This window comes from Xiphophorus couchianus, chromosome 24 (genome assembly GCF_001444195.1).
Source record: "Xiphophorus couchianus chromosome 24, X_couchianus-1.0, whole genome shotgun sequence".
In the NCBI taxonomy this organism is placed as follows: domain Eukaryota; kingdom Metazoa; phylum Chordata; class Actinopteri; order Cyprinodontiformes; family Poeciliidae; genus Xiphophorus; species Xiphophorus couchianus.
Window position 1 is genome coordinate 5,504,683 of NC_040251.1, and position 6,244 is coordinate 5,510,926.

Sequence of the window (6,244 nt, forward strand, 5' to 3'; positions counted from 1 at the left end):
TGATTTTTCCTGAGCAGCTGGTTCCAGTTTAACAGCAGAACCTGCTGTGTTTCCAACACTAAGTGCTTAATAAACATGATTTCATTTGAAAATAACTGGACAGAATTTATTCCCCTTGTTAATCTGCCATTTCTCTTTCATACATTTTATTCACTGTTGGCTTTCAGAGCCTGTGACGGACCGGTGACCTGTCCAGGGTGAACCGGCTGCAGACGGGCCCCACCGGCCCCCTCACCACCTTGCAGGGACCAACGTGTTCAGATCATGGATGAAAGATTTAAGGTAGTTTGTCTCCCTTCAGTTCACATTTAAAACAGCTTCTTATTTAATGAACATCAACTGATTTTATGATTTTACTGACTATTTTTCTACTTCTAACATAAACAGGTAAATTAAAGACCCAGAAATGTTTTTCCATCCGGTCCAATCATCTTCAGTTCTGATGATGTCTCATACATATCGAGTCCAAAACGTCCTAATATTGTAAGTCTTATTTTTTTCTTTGCCATTTTTCTGTGCTCTTTAAAAAACAAGATCTTTCTGTGTTGAACTGCCGTGTTGTTCTGTTTGGTCGGTAAAGTCCAGTAAAGTCCAGTAAAGTCCAGTAAAGTCCAGTGAACAGGAAAGTTCTGCTGATCCTCACTGACCTGAGGAAGGACAAACGTCACTTTGTCTGCAGTAACACTGGAATTTATTGGGCTCATTTTCATAAGCATGTTGTTGGTAAACTTTGAATGTATTGACAATTTGTACAATTCTGTGATAATATATTAACCAGGAACTCTTGAAAAATGTGGCTGAGACTTTATTTAATTTAACAGGATTTTTATGAAACTGACATGATTTTATCATAAACAAAACATTAATAGGAACAAACAGGAAGTAAATTATGACCCTTTAATGAGGAGCTGCTTTAACAGCTGGATGACAGAGTTATGTTTGTGACAGTGTTATGTTTGTGACAGAGTTATGTTTATGACAGAGTTATGTTTATGACAGAGTTATGTTTATGACAGAGTTATGTTTATGACAGAGTTATGTTTATGACAGAGTTATGTTTATGACAGTGTTATGTTTGTGACAGAGTTATGTTTATGACAGAGTTATGTTTATGACAGTGTTATGTTTGTGACAGAGTTATGTTTGTGACAGAGTTATGTCTGTGACAGAGTTATGTTTGTGACAGAATTATGTTTATGACAGAGTTATGTTTGTGACAGAGTTATGTTTATGACAGAGTTATGTTTATGACAGAGTTATGTTTATGACAGTGTTATGTTTGTGACAGAGTTATGTTTATGACAGAGTTATGTTTATGACAGAGTTATGTTTATGACAGAGTTATGTTTATGACAGAGTTATGTTTATGACAGTGTTATGTTTGTGACAGAGTTATGTTTATGACAGAGTTATGTTTATGACAGAGTTATGTTTGTGTGTTATGTCTGTGACAGAGTTATGTTTATGACAGTGTTATGTTTATGACAGAGTTATGTTTATGACAGAGTTATGTTTATGACAGAATTATGTTTGTGACAGAGTTATGTCTATGACAGAGTTATGTTTATGACAGAGTTATGTTTGTGACAGAGTTATGTTTGTGACACAGTTATGTTTATGACAGTGTTATGTTTATGACAGAATTATGTTTATGACAGAGTTATGTTTGTGACAGAGTTATGTTTATGACAGAGTTATGTTTATGACAGAATTATGTTTATGACAGTGTTATGTTTATGACATAATTATGTTTATGACAGAATTATGTCTGTGACAGAGTTATGTTTGTGACAGAGTTATGTTTATGACAGAGTTATGTTTATGACAGAATTATGTTTATGACAGTGTTATGTTTATGACATAATTATGTTTATGACAGAATTATGTCTGTGACAGAGTTATGTTTGTGACAGAGTTATGTTTATGACAGAGTTATGTTTATGACAGAATTATGTTTATGACAGTGTTATGTTTATGACATAATTATGTTTATGACAGAGTTATGTTTGTGTGTTATGTCTGTGACAGAGTTATGTTTATGACAGAATTATGTTTGTGACAGAGTTATGTTTGTGACAGAATTATGTCTGTGACAGAGTTATGTTTGTGACAGAGTTATGTTTATGACAGAGTTATGTTTATGACAGAGTTATGTTTGTGACAGAGTTATGTTTATGACAGTGTTATGTTTATGACAGAATTATGTTTATGACAGAATTATGTCTGTGACAGAGTTATGTTTATGACAGAGTTATGTTTATGACAGAATTATGTCTGTGACAGAGTTATGTTTATGACAGAGTTATGTTTATGACAGTGTTATGTTTGTGACAGTGTTATGTTTATGACAGTGTTATGTTTATGACAGAATTATGTTTATGACAGTGTTATGTCTGTGACAGAGTTATGTTTGTGACAGAGTTATGTTTGTGACAGAGTTATGTTTATGACAGAGTTATGTTTATGACAGAATGATGTTTGTGACAGAGTTATGTTTGTGACAGAGTTATGTTTATGACAGAGTTATGTCTATGACAGAGTTATGTTTATGACAGAGTTATGTTTGTGACAGAGTTATGTTTGTGACACAGTTATGTTTATGACAGAATTATGTTTATGACAGAGTTATGTTTGTGACAGAGTTATGTTTATGACAGAGTTATGTTTATGACAGAATTATGTTTGTGACAGAATTATGTTTATGACAGAGTTATGTTTATGACAGAGTTATGTTTGTGTGTTATGTCTGTGACAGAGTTATGTTTATGACAGAATTATGTTTATGACAGAGTTATGTTTGTGACAGAGTTATGTTTATGACAGAGTTATGTTTGTGACAGAGTTATGTTTATGACAGTGTTATGTTTGTGACAGAGTTATGTTTGTGACACAGTTATGTTTATGACAGTGTTATGTTTGTGACAGAGTTATGTTTGTGACACAGTTATGTTTATGACAGAATTATGTTTATGACAGAGTTATGTTTGTGACAGTGTTATGTTTGTGACAGTGTTATGTTTGTGACAGTGTTATGTTTATGACAGAGTTATGTTTATGACAGTGTTATGTTTATGACAGAATTATGTTTATGACAGAGTTATGTCTGTGACAGAGTTATGTTTGTGACAGAGTTATGTTTGTGACAGAGTTATGTTTATGACAGAGTTATGTTTATGACAGAATGATGTTTGTGACAGAGTTATGTTTGTGACAGAGTTATGTTTATGACAGAGTTATGTCTATGACAGAGTTATGTTTATGACAGAGTTATGTTTGTGACAGAGTTATGTTTGTGACACAGTTATGTTTATGACAGTGTTATGTTTATGACAGAATTATGTTTATGACAGAGTTATGTTTGTGACAGAGTTATGTTTATGACAGAGTTATGTTTATGACAGAATTATGTTTGTGACAGAATTATGTTTATGACAGAGTTATGTTTATGACAGAGTTATGTTTGTGTGTTATGTCTGTGACAGAGTTATGTTTATGACAGAATTATGTTTATGACAGAGTTATGTTTGTGACAGAGTTATGTTTATGACAGAGTTATGTTTGTGACAGAGTTATGTTTGTGACACAGTTATGTTTATGACAGTGTTATGTTTATGACAGAATTATGTTTATGACAGAGTTATGTTTGTGACAGTGTTATGTTTGTGACAGTGTTATGTTTGTGACAGTGTTATGTTTATGACAGAGTTATGTTTATGACAGAATTATGTTTATGACAGAGTTATGTCTGTGACAGAGTTATGTTTGTGACAGAGTTATGTTTATGACAGAGTTATGTTTATGACAGAGTTATGTTTGTGACAGAGTTATGTTTGTGACAGAGTTATGTTTATGACAGAGTTATGTTTGTGACAGAATTATGTTTATGACAGAGTTATGTTTATGACAGAGTTATGTTTATGACAGAGTTATGTTTGTGACAGAATTATGTTTATGACAGAGTTATGTTTGTGACAGAATTATGTTTGTGACAGAGTTATGTTTATGACAGAGTTATGTTTATGACAGAGTTATGTTTGTGACAGAATTATGTTTATGACAGAGTTATGTTTATGACAGAGTTATGTTTGTGACAGAGTTATGTTTGTGACAGAATTATGTTTATGACAGAGTTATGTTTGTGACAGAATTATGTTTGTGACAGAGTTATGTTTATGACAGAGTTATGTTTATGACAGAGTTATGTTTGTGACAGAATTATGTTTATGACAGAGTTATGTTTATGACAGTGTTATGTTTGTGACAGAGTTATGTTTATGACAGAGTTATGTTTATGACAGAGTTATGTTTGTGACAGAGTTATGTTTGTGACAGAGTTATGTTTGTGACAGAGTTATGTTTGTGACAGAGTTATGTTTATGACAGAGTTATGTTTGTGACAGAGTTATGTTTGTGACAGAGTTATGTTTATGACAGAGTTATGTTTGTGACAGAGTTATGTTTGTGACAGAGTTATGTTTATGACAGAGTTATGTTTGTGACAGAATTATGTTTATGACAGAGTTATGTTTATGACAGAGTTATGTTTATGACAGAGTTATGTTTGTGACAGAATTATGTTTATGACAGAGTTATGTTTGTGACAGAATTATGTTTGTGACAGAGTTATGTTTATGACAGAGTTATGTTTATGACAGAGTTATGTTTGTGACAGAATTATGTTTATGACAGAGTTATGTTTATGACAGAGTTATGTTTGTGACAGAGTTATGTTTGTGACAGAATTATGTTTATGACAGAGTTATGTTTGTGACAGAATTATGTTTGTGACAGAGTTATGTTTATGACAGAGTTATGTTTATGACAGAGTTATGTTTGTGACAGAATTATGTTTATGACAGAGTTATGTTTATGACAGAGTTATGTTTGTGACAGTGTTATGTTTGTGACAGAGTTATGTTTATGACAGAGTTATGTTTGTGACAGAGTTATGTTTGTGACAGAGTTATGTTTGTGACAGAGTTATGTTTATGACAGAGTTATGTTTGTGACAGAGTTATGTTTATGACAGAGTTATGTCTATGACAGAGTTATGTTTATGACAGAGTTATGTTTATGACAGAGTTATGTCTATGACAGAGTTATGTTTATGACAGAGTTATGTCTATGACAGAGTTATGTTTATGACAGAGTTATGTCTATGACAGAGTTATGTTTATGACAGAGTTATGTTTGTGACAGAGTTATGTTTGTGACAGAGTTATGTTTATGACAGAGTTATGTCTATGACAGAGTTATGTTTATGACACAGTTATGTTTATGACAGAGTTATGTTTGTGACAGAATTATGTTTATGACAGAGTTATGTTTATGACAGAGTTATGTTTGTGACAGTGTTATGTTTGTGACAGAGTTATGTTTATGACAGAGTTATGTCTATGACAGAGTTATGTTTATGACAGAGTTATGTCTATGACAGAGTTATGTTTATGACAGAGTTATGTCTATGACAGAGTTATGTCTATGACAGAGTTATGTTTATGACAGAGTTATGTCTGTGACAGAGTTATGTTTATGACAGAGTTATGTTTGTGACAGAGTTATGTCTGTGACAGAGTTATGTTTATGACAGAGTTATGTTTATGACAGAGTTATGTTTATGACAGAGTTATGTTTGTGACAGAGTTATGTTTATGACAGAGTTATGTTTATGACAGAGTTATGTTTATGACAGAGTTATGTCTATGACAGAGTTATGTTTATGACAGAGTTATGTCTGTGACAGAGTTATGTTTATGACAGAGTTATGTTTATGACAGAGTTATGTTTATGACAGAGTTATGTTTGTGACAGAGTTATGTCTGTGACAGAGTTATGTTTATGACAGAGTTATGTTTATGACAGAGTTATGTTTATGACAGAGTTATGTTTATGAGTGTTATGTCGGTCCTATGCAAACCCCATCAAATAATTGTTACCAAAATGATAATATATTGGAAGCATAAATTAATTAGTTTTACCTGTAAAGTTTGTTAAATGATCTTTCTGTTTTCTGGGAGTTTTAATTGTTTGCATTGCTATATTGTATATGAAGCATTAATGTACAAATTGGCAAAGCAGAATAATGAAAGACATTAAGTAACTAAAAAGTTACTTCATTAGCAATTATAATAAACCAAAGTGTAATTGTAGCAAAATGTAATCACACTACTAATATATAAAATATGTAATGCCAATATACTGAAAATACATTTAAAATATACTTTAAATGTAATTCAATCACAAA